A 19,507-nucleotide genomic window follows, 5' to 3' on the forward strand; every position below is an offset into this window, starting at 1 on the left:
TAACCGAACTCCAGAAGCCTAGGCCCTATCAAAAAAATAAATAAAAATAATCAATAATCATAAATGACCGAGACAATAAAGTGTCGTGGATTGCCCTGGTACTGTTTGTGTTTTGGTGCTAAGTCTGCTTCCCCAAGAGGGGCTGACTGGGAGAGGGAATGAATCATGTACTCAGGTGACTTCATTGGAACCTTCTCCCTATTTTAACTTGTAAAATAAAGGCTACAGCCATTGATTGGGCAGGGGAAGGGAGGTGGGGCTGAAGAGTTGGGGGGAGAGAGAGGAAGGGAGATGAGAAGAAGGAGGAAGAGGAGGTGAGAGGAAGATGGGATGAAGCAGGCGGCCTGGAGAAGCCGCAAGTTCTAAGAGATCTCCTAGCTGGGCATAGAGTAGCACAGTGGTGGATCTGCCCAATCTAGGCTTGCAGTCTGTATTCATGTTAATTGAGCTATGTTTTCCTTGCACGGGCTTATTTGGGTTGGAGAATTAGTGTTACAATAAATATCTGCCAAAAATTAGCATTCTGATTGTTAATGTTCCCAGAGAAAGTGACTTAGATAATATAGAAGGCCATGCTTCTAAGAGTCAAAGAATAGCCAGGTAGTGGTGGCACACGCCTTCCACCCCAGCACTTAGAAGGCAAAGACAGGCAGATCTCTGAGTTCAAGTCAAGCCTGGTCTGCACAGTGAGTTGCAGGATAGTCAAGGCTACACAGAGAAAACCTCTCTCGAAACAACAACTAGAGAGAGAGAGAGAGAGAGAGAGAATAAACTTGATCAAGAAATCAAGAATATGAGCAGTGTCTGAAGTCATCAAAACACCGTTGAATGAAATAAATAAAACAATGTCTATTAACAGAATGGAATTTTAAAGAGAGATAAAACCTCCAAAGAAAAGCCAATGTTAAAAGAAAAATCAGGAAAAAAACAGAAAGAAAAACCTCTCAGAGGAATGCGCACAGGTTGAAGACAAGGTAGAGAAGCTGCAAAGCCTGACCAAAGCTGGAAAACAGAGTCCAGGGGGTCTTTTCCTGTTGCTCCTCACATTAAACTCACTGACAAAGCAACTTAAGGGCTTTGACTCCCGGTTCAGAGTTCAGTCAGCTCGGCAGGTTCCTCACTCTCAGCAGAGCTTAAAGTGTCACCTCCCACTGCACCCAGTCAGTAAACAGAGAAAGGAGTCTGGGTGAGCTTGCTGGAGGGCAGCTTGAGCTCTCCATTCTCCAAAGTCCAGGATCCCCGTCATAGGAATAGGCACTACCCCCAGTGGGTGGATCTCCCTCCTGTGGTTGATGTAGCGGATCTCCCACAGGTATGCTCAGAGGCTCTTCTCCTAGACTATGCTAGCATTTATCAACGTGTCAACTAATACCAACCATGACAAAGCCATTCACAAAAAAGAGTATCTCATTTTTCGAAGGCAGTTCTGAGTCATCTTTGCCTCTTAGGTTTTATTTTATGTAGAATGTGCTCTATTTGAAAATGAACTCTTTTTAAAAATTGTTGCAAGATTTATTAATGTGGCACTCAATTTCTGGTAGTACACATCTATGCTACAAAAAGAAAATTCACATTTCTCTTAATTTTTACTAAATTTCAAGTGTCCTGATTGTATCACTTATTTTTTAAGAATTTATTAGTTTTAAAATTGTATGTATACATGGGGGAGTGATTTGTGCACATAAGTACATATACACAGAGCCTAGACAATGTTGGATCTCCTGGGCATTGAAATTGCAGGTGTCTGGACTGCTGGATGTGGGTGCTGGGAACAAAAGGGGAGTTAGCACGTAAAGGTAAGTTTCATTCTGATATTTCAAATATATGTATGCATGTGCACGTGTGTGTATATATGCATGTGTACATGTGTGTATGTGTGTTTGCTTTTGTGTATGCATGTGCAAGTGTGTGTATGTGTAATATAGTAGACAGACCCAGTCATGCCTTCATTATCTTCTTTTCCCTGTTCCCTTGTTGACCCCACAAATAGCTCTTTTTATTGTTTTCATGTAATATTTGTGTGTGTACATATGTGTGTATAGTTAAATACAGAGTTCACATATCAAACTATGTAAATTTTTCTTTCTCCTCCTGCTATTACCCTCTCTTTGTTCCTTCCTACCTTGAAGAATCTCTTCCTCTTCACTGTCCCATTTCTACATATATCTTTTGAAACTCTCTCTGTCCCATATATGTATGTGTGTATATGTGCATTTATGTTTATTCTCCATATCAGAGAAACATGAAGTATTTGCCTTTCCCAGTCTGGCTAATTGCACTTAGCATGATTATCTCTAATACCATCCATTTGCCTGCACATGACACAATTTAATTCTTTTGTTGTTTGTGACAGGGATTCTTTGAGTAGTCATAGCTGTCCTAGAACTCACTCTAGGTATGCATTCTAAGTAGACGAGACTATCATTGAACTCAGACATCTATGTGCTTCTGCCTCCTGAGTGCTGGGATTACAGGCATACAGCACCACTGCCCAGCATCATAATTAAATTCTTTAGAGACGAATGAAAGTCTGTTGTGTGTGTGTGATTTTCTTTTCCTGCTGATCTGTGGATGAGTATCTAGGGTGTTTCCATTTGACTATTATGTATAGTGCAATGGTAAACTGGATGTGCCAGTTTTTCTATGGTAGTATTTGTATTACTTCTTTGGAGAGAATATTATTCTGCATACTTATAAAGTACTTCAGTCCATGTGTGATGGGATGGGAACATCCTGATTGCCTAAGAGTTGGACCTGAGAATCCTTAGAGGCTGTGGAAATGCCTTTGAGATGGTACCTACCATCTTTCAGACTATACTGCAAGTCTTAGGGTCAAGGGAACACCAGACAATGAGTATCTGCCAGTCTGGTAGATGGAGAGGAAAAGAAAAGGGAATGAGCTAGTTTTTCTAAAAAATTACTGATAGTTAAAAGAAAAGACTGCCATTCTGTTTCCTGGGAGAAAATTCTTTCTACATTCTCTCACACACCCATGTGCCTTTCAAGTGATGTGCAAACCACCTTTTTTTTTTTTTTTTTTTTGCTATACAACCCCCATTAGAGTATGTCTTGCTATGGTTTGTGTATAATTTACACCCCAAGAGCTTCTTATATTAGAAGCTCAGTTCCCAGTGTAGTGGTTGTCTTAGGGTTTTACTGCCGTGAACAGACACCATGACCAAGGCAACTCTCATAAAGACAGCATTTAATTGGGCTGGTTACAGGTTCAGAGGTTCAGTCCATTATTAAGTCAGGAGCATGGCAGCATCCAGGCAGGCATGGCTCAGAGGGAGCTGAGAGTCCTACATGTTCATCTAAAGGCTGCTAGCAGAATGTGACTTCTAGGCACCTAGAATGAGGGTCTCAAAGCCCATACCCACAGTGACACGCCTACTCCAACACGGTCACACCCACTTCAACAGGGCCACACCTAATAGTACTACTACTTGGGCTGAGCATATACAAACCATGACAGTGATGTTGAAAAGTTGTAGAATATTTAAAGTAAACACAGTGGATACTGGGGATACTGACCTTGGAGGGAACCAAGTAGTTCAGGACCTCAGTTAGGGTGTGTGTGTGTGTGTGTGTGAGAGAGAGAGAGAGAGAGAGAGAGAGAGAGAGAGAGAGAGAGAGAGAGGAGATTGTTTGAAACAGGCATTCCTGGCTCCTTATTTTCTGGCTTCCTATCTTGATGCAATCTCTCCTTCCCATATATGCTCAATCATGATGCCACCTACTGTGATAGTTCAAGTGGTTAGAAAGGGTCATTGACAGTACTGACATCTGACTATTGTTTGAACTGATATGCTGTTTGGACTGTCAGCCTCTAAAACTGTGAATTAAATAAATCTCTTTATTTCTATATAGAATATCCAGCCTCAATTGTTTTGTTATGGAAAGAGAAAATGAAAAGAATGTGATAAAACATAAATGTCTCCTTCTGAAGCAAAGATTAATCTCACTAAAGGTTGATATTAAAATATTCAAGTTCACTGCTGTTTGAAAAGGGGTCTGCTATGTAGAAAAGTTATTTTGCATTTGTAATCTTCCTCCTCTGGTCAATGTAGAACTCTCTAGGTAGCCCAGGCTGGCTTTGAATTTGGAAAACCTGTTGCTTCTGCTTCCCAGGTTCTTTTATTACAGATATGAACTACCACATCTGGTTGAAAGTTCTTGCTTTGATATGTAACCCACTTTATATACAGATGTCCTCTGGCCCACTACTTGTAGGAACCACCACAAAATCAATACTCTGAATACTGGCTTCTTCAGAGACTTAAGCTGTTTCCTGAGTCCATAGCTGTGTGCATCCAAATGACATCCTTGAAGTTAGGGTAGGATAACGTTTTGCAATTACAATAATGTTGTATTTATATTCCTCATACTTTGCAAGAACCTGCTTGGGTGGTGGATGTGATATTTTTTGTTTATGCTTATCTGAGCACAGAAGAAGGGAACCAGAAAGACTATGGACACCGAGAAGAGTTAGAGTGATGAGTTAGCAGACCACCATTAGATTGGAAACACAATTGTCATTGCCCAAAGTAATATAGCATAACAACAGCAAGCATGCATCTCACAACCGAGAGTGTGATTTAAGATGGACTTACTCACTTCTTTTCTGAAGGTTCTTCAACTAGAATAGCTTTGGCACCTTTAATTTCCGAGCCAGTGGGTCAACCAAAACCATGTAGGTTTCTCATGGTAACAACAGTGAACAAGAATGTGCAAGCCCAGATGATTCATTTCCAAGTTACTACCTATGGGGTGTTTGTTAAAAATCCACCAACCTCACACATGACCTCACAGTCAAAATAAAGTTAATTAAGGAAGCAAATATATCTAAGGAGCAAAGAAATCCCATGTGAAGTCCTCGCTGAAAAAGTAAGGTGTGTATATAATGTTTTTAGAAAAACTATGCAAAGTTAGAGTACAGGCACGGGGAGGGCAGTGTACTAGAGCAGAGCGTGGAATGCAATGGGAAAGTGAGTGATTCCAACGGTGCTTCTAATAGGACTGATTTTCTCTGGGCCCAGTGAGTAGGACGGGAGGCTGCTTAGGATCACTTCCTGCCAGAGAAGATTGCTGCAATGGCTGAAGCCTGTGGGTGTCCCACAGAGAGTAGTAGCGTGTGAGTAGAGAGAGTAGAAGAGAATGAACTGGAACTAGGTTACCCACATTAGGAAACTATGTCGTTTGAAAGCCCAAGGAACTCACAGGGACCCCTGGGTGAAAGCCAGCGTTTTAAACGCATGTAACATATTGTGACCAGTGCAGAGACTGAAAACTGGTGCGGAGAGGACCACCGCATGGATGCAATCTCCCTTCATACCACTTCTCATTAAAACTGCGTCTTGAAGAGAAAGGAAGCAGAAGAGTAAATGGACTGCATTGCTCTTCCAGTCTCTACCAACCCAACCAGAACTGAGGGGAGGAGGAAGAGAAAGAAAAGAAAAAATGGCTGGATGGCCCTTACGGCATCCGGAAGCCCTAGTGCTGTCACTAGCACCTTGCTGGCTGAAGAAAGCAAAGCCAACCCCATCATGCTTCCCACAGCGAGCCTTGGTGAGCCTGGGGTATAACATAATATAATATAATATAATATAATAAAATAAAATAAAATAATATAATATAATATAATATAATATAAAGTGTTTCATTTTTGTTGATCAAAGAGTATTTAAGGACTATGATACTTATTCAGACCCCGCAGAGATGCAAGTAATTATGAAAAATAAATGAATCCGCAAACTGACACTGCTCTTTTTATAAGTAATATAACCATTATACCATCATCAGTAAAAAGTGTCTACACCATGGCACTTAAAATTACTTTCATAGCCTTTTTATTATAAAACACACAGGTGTACTCATTTATAGAAAAACTTGGAAATGTATTAAATAAATCCCATAACTCAGAAAAAAATAGCTGTTAATATTCTGTCCCATTTTTATTTACTACTTCTTCCTTTGTGTGCATATGTTTCTAAAGGTATTTCAAGACTAGACAAGTCTGCTAGCATTTGTATCTTTTTAACTTAAAAACTAATTTTGTTGTAATTTTTCTAGGTATTTGAAAAAGTAATTTTGATGAATGTACCAAGTAGCATCTGAAAATAGACTTTATTCAACATTTTCCCCGTTTGTTGTTCAACTGTTTCCAACTTTGACTCTCTAGGCGATGTGGTGATTTCTAGTGTTCCCCGTGATCTCCAGTTTTGTGTTGTGCTACATTCCTGAGCAAACAAATCTTCTTTTCAAGACTTTGGCATATGGATATTGCCTAGGAAAGATGATTTCTCTGTCAAGCCCCAAGGACAATTATGGAAATATCTATGTCATAGTACTCTCACTATGAGTAAAATAAAGATAAAATAGCCAACATTAGATGCAAAACAGATGGATCCTTGATTTTATTTTGTGATGTTATTGTTTATTCTCTCTCTCTCTTCTCTCTCTCTCTCTCTCTCTCTCTCTCTCTCTCTCTCTCTCCTCCCTCCTCTCCCCATGCACACGTGCACACACTTACACACATATGCACACACATATACTATACACAGTGCGTATGTGCATGCACTTACATGTATGTGTGATCCTTGTCTCTTGGAACTGGTCTTTCCTTTTGTAGTTCCCTCTTCCACAGATTAAACCCAGGGGCTCATGCATATTGGATAGTATTTCCTTGGCCTCACTCAGTAGTCTCTTGTTCTTAGCACTTTGACCAGTTAAGTGTCTCTACACTCACCCCTTTCCATGAATATAAATATATGAATATAAATACATAAATATTCAGAAGATGGTTTCACATGTCCACTCAGCAAAACAACCAGGGGACCTGTGACCTTCCTAGTCATAGGCTTTTGATGAGATTTAAAGTACAAGCATGAATTTCCTCCGGTGGGATAGCCACCAATCCTATCAAAAAACGGTTGGTTACCTTCCTGAATAGTGCGCCACTATTGTACCAGCGGGTACATCTTGCCTGGAAAGTCAGTATTACAGCACAGAGTCTGCCATTGGCTGAGACCTCTCTGATAACTGTTCTCTCCAGCAGCTTACCTAGCACCTTAGCACTGAGAGATACCCTGAAGGGAGGAAGCTTCCAGCTTAATTGCTGCATGCCCTACAATCAAAGTATATGGTGTCTTCATCTTACCATACACTTCTGGCGGCAATCAAGAGCAGTGCCAATAACTTGTATTGTCTTGAGCACCTTTAGGGCAGCAGTTCTCAACCTTCCTAATGCTGCAACTCTTTAATAGAGTTCCTCATGTCCATGTAAGGTTATTTTCTTTGCTTCTTCATGACTAATTTTGCTACTGTTATGAACTGTGATGTAAATATCTGATGTGCAGTTGGTCTTAGGTGACCCCTGTGAAAGGATTGTTCAACTCTGCCTGTCAAAGAGCCATGACCCACAGGTAGAAAACCACTGCTCTAGGTCCTCTTTAATCAATTCCTGAGGAAGTATCTCATTCTTGTTACTAAGACTTTTGTTTAATAATAAGTAGTTTTTGAGAACAACGCCATCCACTCATGCAGGGTACCTCCACAAAAATGCTCTTGCTTAGATTGTATTTTTAAATCAGTTTATGAAGCAGTAGGCTTCCTTATGGTTTTTTTTTATAAACTTTTTTTATAGCATTCCCTCCACTCTCTCCCACTTCAATAGCCAGGATCATAGCTTAAACCTTTCCACCCCCAGTATTTCCCCTTCTACATTCAAATTACATGTATTCTATTATCCCCTACTCCACTCAACCTTTCTTTGTCTCTTCCTCTCATGGACTCTTTACCGTGAGATTAAATCAATTAATTAATTTATTCATCTAAATATTGTTTTTCAGACCCATTTGTATTCATATTTAACTTGTCTAATTTTACATTTAAGATCTGAAGATCTCAAAGATTAAAACAGAGACTGAAGGAACACCCATTCGGAGCCTGCCCCACATGTGGCCCATACATATACAGCCACCCAATTAGACAAGATGGATGAAGCAAAGAAGTGCAGACCGACAGGAGCCGGATGTAGATCGCTCCTGAGAGACACAGCCAGAATACAGCAAATATAGAGGCGAATGCCAGCAGCAAACCACTGAACTGAGAATAGGTCCCCTATTGAAGGAATCAGAGAAAGAACTGGAAGAGCTTGAAGGGGCTCGAGACCCCTTATGAACAACAATGCCAAGCAACCAGAGCTTCCAGGGACTAAGCCACTACCCAAAGACTATACATGGACTGACCCTGGACTCTGACCCCATAGGTAGCAATGAATATCCTAGTAAGAGCACCAGTGGAAGGGGAAGCCCTGGGTCCTGCTAAGACTGAACCCCCAGTGAACTAGTCTATGGGGGGAGGGCGGCAATGGGGGGAGGGTTGGGAGGGGAACACCCATAAGGAAGGGGAGGGGGGAGGGGGATTTTGCCCGGAAACCGGGAAAGGGAATAACACTCGAAATGTATATAAGAAATACTCAAGTTAATAAAAAAAAAAAAATTTAATAAAAAAAAAAAAGATCTGAAGATCTTATGAAGTTTAGCTCAACCTCTGAATTTATTTTGGCTACTGAGTTAGTTTTCTAGCCTAGAAAATAAAAGCTTTACATGATAAGTAGAGACACTTTAGTTCAAACTAATTTCTAACCCTTACTAGTTCTGGGATGTATATCCACACTTCCCTGAACCCTAATGAGCTCAGTCGTGGAACAGAAAGGATTATTGTAATGTTGGAGTGTGTGTGTGTGTGTGTGTGTGTGTGTGTGTGTGTGTGTGTGTGTGTGTTTAACTAAAGGAGAATGAGGAAATCTAGCACACATTGGACATGCACTGTTCCATTGCTCTACAATCAAACCAAAGGACAGCAGGGAGAGTCTCAGCTGAAGTGTGATCCACACAGAAACATGACCATTTGGTGGCTTTATCAGTCTCTTCTAACAGTGTGTTCGCTTTTCTTTTTATGATGATTGCTGTATTTTCTGCCAAAGGAGACTGAAATCATCTTAAGCCAATATATAAGACCCATCTTTCTAAACCACTTCCTCTTCTTGTTTCCTCTTTAATCATTCTACATGGTGACTCAGCACTCTCTCTCTCCTCCCCACTCTCCCCCCACCTTTCTTTCTCTTTTTTCCTTTCTTGCTTCTCGTTCCTATTCATTTACTAAGCAGAAGTCCCTCTTTATCCTTAACTCTGTGCTACCAAACTAATCGCAGACAGCACCTCAGTGTACTTGCGTGGCATGCTGGCTCTCCACTGAACTGCTTCTCAGGACAGAGAAGTAAGCTTCCCTTACGGGTTCCAATCTGTTTCCACAGCAGCAGTGAATCAGCTGGATGAAGCCTCACAGTGAGTTTTTCAGGTGATATCAACTACAAGACATAATCTCCATTTTTTATGAAAATCTAATTTTTTTTTACTTAAAAAAAAAAAATCTTCGGAACAGCCCCGCTATGCTCCTTGTGGAAAATGGTGTGCATTCGCAGAGAGTTGAAGGTTTGTGTTTGGGATTGACACATCTGACATGACTTTGCAGTCCACTAAATATCTCTGAGAGTCTTCCTTTATGGAGGATTCCTGACAGGATATGTTCCCAAGGCTTTATTGACTTTACAAATCAAAAGAATTCTCTGTGGATAACCTCTGATATCCTAACATAAAGCACCACAACTGGGGTAGGACAGTGTGTGCATCCCGGCTAGGTTTCTATCGCTGTAATAAACACCATGACCAAAGCAGTTTGCGGAGGGAAGGGTTTACTTCCTCTCACAGACTTGCCTACAGACCCCAGTGAAGGATGCGTTTTCTCAGTCGAGGTTCCCGGATGACCCTAAGCTTGAGTCAAGTTGAGAAAATAAAAGATAAAAATCTAGCTAGCATGTTGTACATGCTCAAAACTTTCTGTTATAAAAAGTTTAAGTATCAAGATGAGGAGGTGGAGTAGAGAATGTGGAACATAAAAATTTAAAAAAGTCATTGTTCTAATTCTTAGATTGGTGGATTTCATATCTGTTATATTATTTTCACAATTAACATCTTTTTATGGTATTTACTTAGTCTTATTTATATTTAAGTGGAAATATTAGATACAGTCTTAAGATAAAAATGTAATTATGTGTGTGCATGAGTCTGAAGGAAAGGCATCCCTGTGAGGACAGTGCTAGCAGAGACCAGAGACGTCACACTCACAGCGTTTGGAGTTCTGGCTGGCTGTGCACCCTCTGCCCACATGAGGACAGGGAACCGAATCCCTGTCCTGTAAGACCCCTATGGACTCTTAGCCACTGATTCATCCCTCCTGTCCCAAGAACTTACCTTTTCACCACTTTGTATTCAAATGTAAAGTTGAATTATACAATAACATGTCTGATTCGTACACTAAGTTTAGCAATTTAACACATTGCCATTTTTTAAAAATAATATTTCTATCTGCATATCTGCATGTATATACTAATTTTTGCTGAGATGGTTGAAAGGCATTTGAAACTTGACTGCTAAACACTTTCTTATTCAACTTGAAAGAACAATAGGTTCTTCTTTATCATAAGGGAATCAATGCTCCAAGTAAAGTTAATGATTTCATAATATCAATAATATCCAGTCCATCGTAAAATTCATATGGTAAGTTAAAGACATATCACTTGATCACCCTGAAAACATCATGCTAGTGAGAGAAGTTAAATATATAAAAGGCCATATGGTGTGGTTCTATTTATACGAGGTTTCTAGAATAGGAGAACATATAAAGATAGAGACCTTAGTGTTTGCCAGAAGTTGAGAGGAAAGTGAGAGTAACTACTGGATGTGTAGTGCAGCTCTGCTTTTGGACCAAGTGAAATGCTCCGGGATTATATCATCGCGATGGTTGGCAGCCTTGTAAGCACAAAGCAAAATTCCTACGTTTTTCAGCATTCATTAAGATTCTCTCTTGTCAAAACCTCAGGGCAATCGCCATAAAAAGAGAAGGAAATCAAATGGAGAGCCGCAGGAAGTGAGAGAGCTAAGGGGAAAGTAATCTTTCTTACAAGTAAAGCACACTGGCATTGCAGGGCAGCAGGACAGAGAGAGGTATCAAGATGCGTGCATGAAAGGAGCCAGCAGGAAGAAGCGGAAACCCCACCAGAGCTGACATGCAACAAAGTACGTGCAGAAAAAGCCCACATAAATGTCATAATCTGCTTGGCACCGAAACCATCAAGCCATTGGCTTTTCTCTAGCCCTGGCCCACTTCCAGCACCAGAGGTGCTTTTCTTCCTTTAAAAACGTCTGTTTCTGCCACTACTCCTTATCTGGGGTCTAATCCCCTGTGGTGAGGCACAAGAACATAGAAATATCAACAGATACCCTCTTGGTCCTAATCCTTTCCTATAACAGTAGTATTATATCGACACTATGGCACTCAAGGATTCTGGCTAGATGTGGCATTCATGGTTTTAGGAGACTTATTGTGTGTGCAACAGAATCTTCAGTCACTTCATTTCATTCTGTGGAGGGTCAAGTAAGACTGTCAAAGTCCCAGTTCTAACAGGAGAGGGTCCATATGCTCCCTGGTTCCTGGTAGATGTCCCAGTGTCCCAGTGACAATGAAACAAAGAAAAGTTTATCGTCATGGCTTTAGAAGGATCAGCTGACCTCTCAGACTGCAGATCCCTTGGAATGGAAAAGTACACGGCTCCAACAGAGAGACCTTTAGACTGACCACCTGACAGAGAAAAGAACAAGCATTTTATCTGGTTGTTGGAATAGCCCAAAGTCCGGACCAAAAGAAGTTTTACCAGCCAAAAACATGGACATTCTTAAGAAATATTTTCCTTATCGCTTGAAATTTTTCCATGTAAATTTGTCCTTGAAGGCATCATGGCTCCCTGTACCTGACTGGATTTTGATTTTTTACTGTTAGGATAACAAAGACAAAGGGAAGAGGTGCATTCCATGCACTGTTGACAAAGGAGAAGAGAGATTTGGGGTTGGTAACAGGTTATGGATTCAGTACATGAAGACTCCTATCCCTATGAGGGTCTCTTTCTGTTTTACAGCCAAGACTGAAGACCAGTCACAGGACCAAAGTAATATTGTTCAACATGCCAAACAAAAACACAGTCCTTACCTTAAAAAGACATGGACATGCTTTGGGGTGGGAGGGGTGTTTGTTTGTTTGGTTGTTTTTCTGGAGTCGATCACAGTGGCCACTGTCCAGGAACACAGATATAGGTTGTCCCGAATATGTCCTGCAAGGTAAGAATTCATGAAATTTTTACAGTAACAGCACAAAGAAAGCCTCATAAATAAAACACCTTTCAGTTATGCTGATGAGTACATGAGCCACATAGGTTACAGCAAAGTGGGGGAAAGGCTGCTGTGGTCCTCAGAAAACATCAGATGGCATTTGTAGTCTTTGAGTAGACTAGAGGTCTGTCTATGCATCCCTAAGGAAGTACCCTCGTTGTTAGGATGTTAGGTCATATAATGGAGTAGGCAACGAGTGGCCATTGAAGGTGCAAAGTAGCCCAACACCGTTTGGCTCTGGACCTGCAACCTAACCGTCTCGAATTACTGAAGCTCTAATCAGCCGATGGCCCTTGGAGAGCCTTTGGGATAGGAACAGGCTCTTCAGGAACATCGTTAACAAGAAGGAAAATCTTCAGTTTTAGTGCCCGCAGATTCCCGAACTTTATCCTGTGCTCCACACATAGGTTACAGAGCTAATTCTAGATTAAATCAGCTGGAACGTGTCAGTCTCTGCCTTACATTCTCTCAGCTTGAGGAAATCCTCACAAGTGTTAAGTGTACATGAATCTTGCATATGGACTTCTGCTTGCTTTTTTTGCACCCATTCCAACAATAATGAGATATTTACTACTCTTGAAAGACAAAATTGCGGAGTATTACCAAATGGCAAAGCAAAACAATGGTACATATTATGGGAACGGTGCATCCTGACAAGGGTCACTGAAAATATTAATTATAGGAAAACACACTTTGCAATTTTGTTGTGTGTCATTGTATATTTTTAAATTGGTTTAATTTCTATTTTTAAATATACAAATTTTCTCCTTTTTCATTGAGAAAGAAGCCCAATTAACAGAAAGATGAATGTCAATTTACATAACAACAATTCTCTTGGCCTTAGAAAAGCTTAGCATTTGGTTTTTCTGTAAAAGAATGTCTCAGTGGGATGTATGCATGTTTTTAATCTGGATTTTTTGGGAAACTCCTCATTATCTTTTGGAATCTAAATTTGAATACATAACATGTCACCATGTTCCTAGCTGACATGGCTAAAAATGCCTCTTCATTTTTTACAGTTTGACCCTATGACGTTGTCTGCCACCTTTTCGGTATTCATTAGTCACTGATAAAGGTCTTTCCAACGCCACTCGAATTAGCCATCTTTTTATATCTTTGTGTTTGACTTCCCTTTCCTGGGTATTCCATGCCTCTTCTTAGTCTGGTCACTTTTTACTCATTTTTGTGAACACAGACATGCTTCTCTTATACAGAACTAATATTCTACACACCGGGACATGGGGTCCTACAGTGATTTTTCTCTGTGCTTAATATACACCCGAATGAGCACTGATGTCCCAGGAGTCTTCTGACTGTGTAGTTAGACAAGAAGGCAGATGAGCAGACAGGCAGCCGAATAGGCAGAACTCCTGGCCTCTTCCACAATCATCCAATCCCTTCCTTCTTTTGATTATTTGTGGTGTGTGTGTGCGTGTGTGTGCGTGTGTGTGTGTGTGTGTGTGTGTGTGTAGCTATCTTTACATTGTCATGAAGATGTACCTGCCTATGTGTGTGTACCTGCCTGTGTGTGAGTTCATGTATATGTGCATTTATGTGAATGTACACTTACATAGAGACAGATGACAATATCCAATGTCTTCCTCAATCTATCTCTACATCATTCTGTTTATATTGTCTTTATTATATTTCCACAAATCCTTAAAATATTTTTGAGGACAGGATGTCTTTTGCCCTGGGGTTCATACATCTGGCCAATGGGTTCCAGAGATCCTTTTCTTTCTTCCCCAACAGTGCAGGGGTGGCTGGGCACATACCACTACATTTAGCTTTCGATGAGGGTGCTATAGATCTGAACTCAAGTTTGTCAGGTGCGAAGGAAACTATTTCTCCAAAGTCTGGTGCCTGTTCCCTTCTATCAAAGGAACCATTTGTTATCACTGTCAGAAGGGACAAATGACTGTCTGTGGTGCCTATTAGTATAACAAAGCACATGCTGGTCTCCAGGCTTCCTTAGGATTACAAGTACCTGTGGCTTTTCTCACCCTGCCCTCTACCCTAAACTTCTCTAGCCCATAGGCTTCTCTCCCTGCAGGCTTCTCATTGCCTTATAACCCTGAGATTTTGGCTATGCACTCCCGTGTCTTCCCTCCTGCCTCTCTCTCATAGTCTCTTTGCCCACACTCTTTTTGTCTTCCTCTCTACTCTTCCTCTCTTTCTATCCTCTCCTGGCCCAGTCCAGTCTGCTGGCTATGTTCAGTCTACTTCATTCTCCCCCTGTTCTTGACTCTTCCAGATGCCTCTGACTATGCCTCCCTTCAGATCTACAATAAAAACCTCCCCCTCAACCATACCTTGGAGCAGCCACATCCTCAGTTTATACAGAGCTGTCAAGTTTACATGGCAAGCAATAGGAGGATTGAGCCACTGCCCCAGATCTGGCAGTTTTAGATAACAGTGTATTCATACCACATGCATGGCCAACCAAATGTAGGCTCCTTAAGTTAATTATTTTCTCATGCTGTGATCAAAACTTGATGTGGCTTTTTGGTTTAGATCAGCCTTCATAGGCTCATATGTTTGAATACTTAATCATCAAGGAGTGGCACTATCTAAAAGGATTAGAAGGATTAGAAGGTGTGGTCTTTTGGGTGGAAAAGAAATACCCTACTGTGGAGTAGATTTTGAGGTTTCAAAAGCTCATGCCAGCGCAAGGCCCTGGGTTCGGTCCCCAGCTCCGAAAAAAAAAAAAAAAAGAACCAAAAAAAAAAAAAAAAAAAGCTCATGCCAGCTCAGGCTCTCTCTCTCTCTCTCTCTCTCTCTCTCTCTCTCTCTCTCTCTCCCTCCCTCCCTCCCTCCCTCCCTCCCTCTTCCTCTCCCTCCTTGCTCCCCTCTCATTTTCTCTTTGCTTAGAGATCAGGATAAAGTTCTCAGCTACTTCCCAAGCACCATACCTGCCCGATTCCATTCTCTCTACCATGATGATAGTGGACTATGCCTCTGAAACTATAAGCAAGCCACTCCCCCCAGCCCTGTTAAATGCCTTCCATTATAAGAGTTGCCTTGGTCATGGTGTTTCTTCACAGTAATAAAAGAGTGACTGTTTTATGTCAATTTAACACAAGCTAAATTCATTTGATAGGAGGGAAGCTCAATTAAGAAAATGTCTTCACGGGGTTGGGGATTTAGCTCAGTGGTAGAGCGCTTGCCTAGGAAGCACAAGGCCCTGGGTTCGGTCCCCAGCTCCGAAAAAAAGAACCAAGAAAATGTCTTCATAAGATCAATATGTTGCTAGAATATTAATCTAGCAACATGGCTGCTGTAGCAAGGAATCACATCCAAAGATATGATCTAGCCAGAATGCAGACTCGTCCTGGATTACAGTGTGATCTAGCCACAATACAGACATGCCCTTAGTATATACTTTTTTTTTTTTTATTAACTTGAGTATTTCTTATTTACATTTCGAGTGTTATTCCCTTTCCCGGTTTCCGGGCAAACATCCCCCAATCCCTCCCCCTCCCCTTCTTTATGGGTGTTACCCTCCCCATCCTCCCACCCATTGCTGCCCTCCCCCCAACAATCACGTTCACTGGGGGTTCAGTCTTAGCAGGACCAAGGTCTTCCCCTTCCATTGGTGCTCTTATTAGGCTATTCATTGCTACCTATGAGGTCAGAGTCCAGGGACAGTCCATGTATAGTCTTTAGGTAGTGGCTTAGTCCCTGGAAGCTCTGGTTGCTTTGCATTGTTGTTCATATGGGGTCTCGAGCCCCTTCAAGCTCTTCCAGTTCTTTCTCTGATTCCTTCAACGGGGGTCCCGTTCTCAGTTCAGTGGTTTGCTGCTGGCATTCGCCTCTGTAATTGCTATATTCTGGGTGTGTCTCTAGTATATACTTTTAATCCCTAACATTGATGGTAAGGTTAGTTTGTAGAAGGAAGCAACCATGTTTGGAAGTGCTGGCTAATAGAGGAGAAGGCAAAGTGATGAATTAGAGAAAGATTTGACAGACTGAATCAGAGATAAGATAAATCTAACTCATGAAAGAACAGCAGAGGAAAAGAGGTTACTTAAGAGCAGCAAAAGAGCAAAAATGTTGGTACTGTGTGTGTGTGTGTGTGTGTGTGTGTCTGTGTGTGTGTGTGTGTGTGTCTGTGTCTGTGTGTGTGTGTGTGTGTGTGTGTGTGTGTGTCTGTGTGTGTGTCTGTGTCTGTGTGTGTCTTAACAGGACAGTTTACAGAGACAGGTTACAGAGGAAACAAGCTAGACATAAGTGAAGGCAGAACTAGCCAGAGAATGAGAAGGAGACAGAATACTAGGACATACTGCCAAAATTAGTATGAGGCCAAGCAGAAGAATTTAGTGAGAAGCTGAGAGAAGTCAGATAAAATAGGTCATCTTGAAAGATTAGTCTGTACGGAGGCTAAACATTTCCAGGCCAAGGCCTAGTGATAGTTATAAAAGAGAATGAAATCTGGGCTCAGCCCAAGCCATGTATTGGCACAGTTTGAATACAGCTCTCATTTCAACCTAATTTATTTTCTTAATTACATTTTCTTAATTAGTGATTGATGGGGGAGGGCACAGCCCATTGTGGATGATGCCGTCCCTGGGCTGGTGGTCTTGGGTACTCTAAGAAAGCAGGCTGAATAAGTGTTTATTTGGCTTACACTTCTGCACTGTAGCCCATCTTTGAAGAAAGCCAGGACTGAAGCGTTGAGGAAGGAGCTGATGCAGAGGCCGTGAAGGGCTGCTGCTTATGGACCTGTTCCTCACGGTTTGCTCAGCTTATTGAGGAGGAGAAGATAGAATGGGGAGGGGACTTGCATGAGGGGTACTAGGAGGAGAGGAAGGGCTGATATTTGCTTGTAAAATTAATCAATAAATAAAACCTTTTAAAAAGAACAATAGAAGAAGAAGAAGAAGAAGAAGAAGAAGAAGAAGAAGAAGAAGAAGAAGAAGAAGAAGAAGAAGAAGAAGCAGAAGCAGAAGCAGCAGCAGCAACTCCTCCTCCATACAGCCCAAGGAAAAGGATTCCTTCTACCTGTGAGAACATGGGGAATAATCTGGAGTCTTTGCTAGGGCTCCGGTTCATTATATTATTTTATACCACTTGTCTTACTGTGTTTCTTCCCAACTGTTCACTCCTCGTCAAACCTAAATAAAATATTCAGGCTTCTCTGATTTTTTTTAGGTGGATGTTTTTTAAGGTTCTTATGTTGCCTATAATTTCTATTAAATACATCTGTCTTTGGTTGTAGGGCTATGGTCAATTCACTCCTGAGCCCAGTAATGGGTATGGGTGAAAAGAACATTTCTTTTCCCCCACCAAGAAAATAAAAAGGGTTTCCCTGGAAAACTTTATTGCAGGATAAAAAATGTCATGTTAGGTGTTTTGTTTGGTTGGTTTGGAATGGTTTTTTTTTTGTTTGTTTATTCATTTGTAGAAAATTTTTTTTGTGTGTAGAGAAATGAAAGAGAATGGACTTCTGGAGTCAGAAACATGTTGGTTGGCATTAAAGAGCCATCAGTCGTTAGTGGGGTAACCATGGTGACTCCTAGTGCTTTTACCTTAGATTACTATTTGTAGCATTGACTGAATAGCAACTTAACAATAGATCCTGGTGAAGACTATATAGGATTCTGGCCTGCTAGTAAATATCACCTCTTTCCGTTCTGGCATGTTACATGTGACATTTATGGAGACTGTGTCCTTCATATCCCCTTGCAGTACACAAGTGAGGAGCGAGACACCACAGAATCTTCTTTCATAAATGAGTGGATAGTTTTGACTTTGTTCCAAATTGATTTGGACATTTATGGGTTTACTTGATTTAGGTGAGTCTCAAACCAGGCAGATGCCTGAGTTAATGAGGATTTTTTATGAGACTGCAACAATACTGCCTTTTCTCACCTTGACCTTTTTTGCATCCCAGAATCTAGGAATTTGAGGTGAAACTACAGTTTCTTCACCTATGAACCCATGTTATGCAGCTATTCACTCCAATTAGGAAATTTTGCTTTGTGGACCTATCTCCCTCAGCTTCATCATTACCATGGTTTAAAAAGTAATGTACTGGGGCTGGAGAGATGGCTCAGGGGTTAAGAGCACTGACTGCTCTTCCAGAGGTCCTGAGTTCAAATCCCAGCAACCACGTGGTGGCTCACAACCATCTGTAATGAGATCTGATTCCTTCTTCTGGCACGTCTAAGGACAGCTACAGTGTACTCATCTATAATAAATAAATCTTTTAAAAAAAAGGTAATGTACTGTGCATCGTCCACAGAGGACTCTGATCCTCCACTCAGAACTAACCAGGTTCAGTGGGGATTTAGATCCCGTGAGTGTGCTTAGGAAGTAAAAAAAAAATACAATTTGAATTATTGTTTTGGGCAGAAAAGCATAAAAGATAAATGAGTGCTAGTAGCTTTGGATTTAACAAAATATGAGTTACTTAATAGTGTCTGGGTTTTAATTTTCATTACTGGAGCTAGGGTTTTCATATGAATAAATGTACAGCCGTGGTCTCAGAAGGTACAACAATTATTGCCAGTTCTAATTGTTCTATTTTAGAGACCTTTATTAACATGAGACTATCTCACTGGAGAAGGCCTTTGATCCTGAAAGAAGTGAAATATATATGTATATGTATATGTATATGTATATATCATATATGTATATATCATATATATCATATGTAATTTTTCATGTTGGAATGAATATATAAATAAAATACCATAAAGCTTGAAAGTAAGTGTATGAACCAGAATAAATTGTAAACTGACCCTTTTAAATCCTTTGGAGCTCAGCAGAGGGTTTGAATTAGCTGGACTATTGGTTGCTGTATCATCCCTACATAAGCAGAATCTTGAAGAATGAATGGGAATTTGTGTGTTGAGGAATTGCCAAAATCACCTCAAGTAGAGAAGCTTTCCTCTGCCAATTGATCTCTGTGCTCGCCTTACAACGTTGAGAACAGATGCGTTAGGAAGGTTGACTGTTGTTCATTGTGGAAATGTGAAGAAAATGAAGAGTTGGGAACATCTTCTGTAACTTCCTCACTCCTAGACAAGGTTGATCCGAAACAAGCTGGCCAGGTTTCTAGGTTGTAGGAATGCTTCTAAGGATGTGGTCTATGCCAAAGGGCATCTTTACTGGACCATTGATCTCTGAAAAGTATCTGCATTTTCTATAAGAAGTTCAAAACCATTCTTTACACGAAAGACCTTCTCAAAAGTGCCAGAGAGTCCTGCCACTTGGTC

The 19,507-nt window shown here is 40.9% G+C and overlaps 1 long non-coding RNA gene across 10 annotated transcripts in view; it reads left to right on the forward strand.

Annotated features, from left to right (window-relative positions):
- LOC108352959 (uncharacterized) overlaps positions 1 to 18,995 on the forward strand; it is a 30,540-nt gene extending 11,545 nt beyond the window's left edge. For 2 of the 10 annotated variants that reach the window (XR_010058226.1, XR_005494404.2), the window contains 3 exons: positions 1,741 to 1,796; positions 4,209 to 5,568; positions 6,182 to 6,399. This is a non-coding gene — a long non-coding RNA (uncharacterized LOC108352959). The other 8 variants (XR_010058227.1, XR_005494405.2, XR_010058229.1 and 5 more) reach the window with 7 other exon arrangements.
- The last annotated feature ends 512 nt before the right edge of the window (positions 18,996 to 19,507 follow it).

Source organism: Rattus norvegicus, chromosome 15 (genome assembly GCF_036323735.1).
Source record: "Rattus norvegicus strain BN/NHsdMcwi chromosome 15, GRCr8, whole genome shotgun sequence".
NCBI classification, from domain to species: domain Eukaryota; kingdom Metazoa; phylum Chordata; class Mammalia; order Rodentia; family Muridae; genus Rattus; species Rattus norvegicus.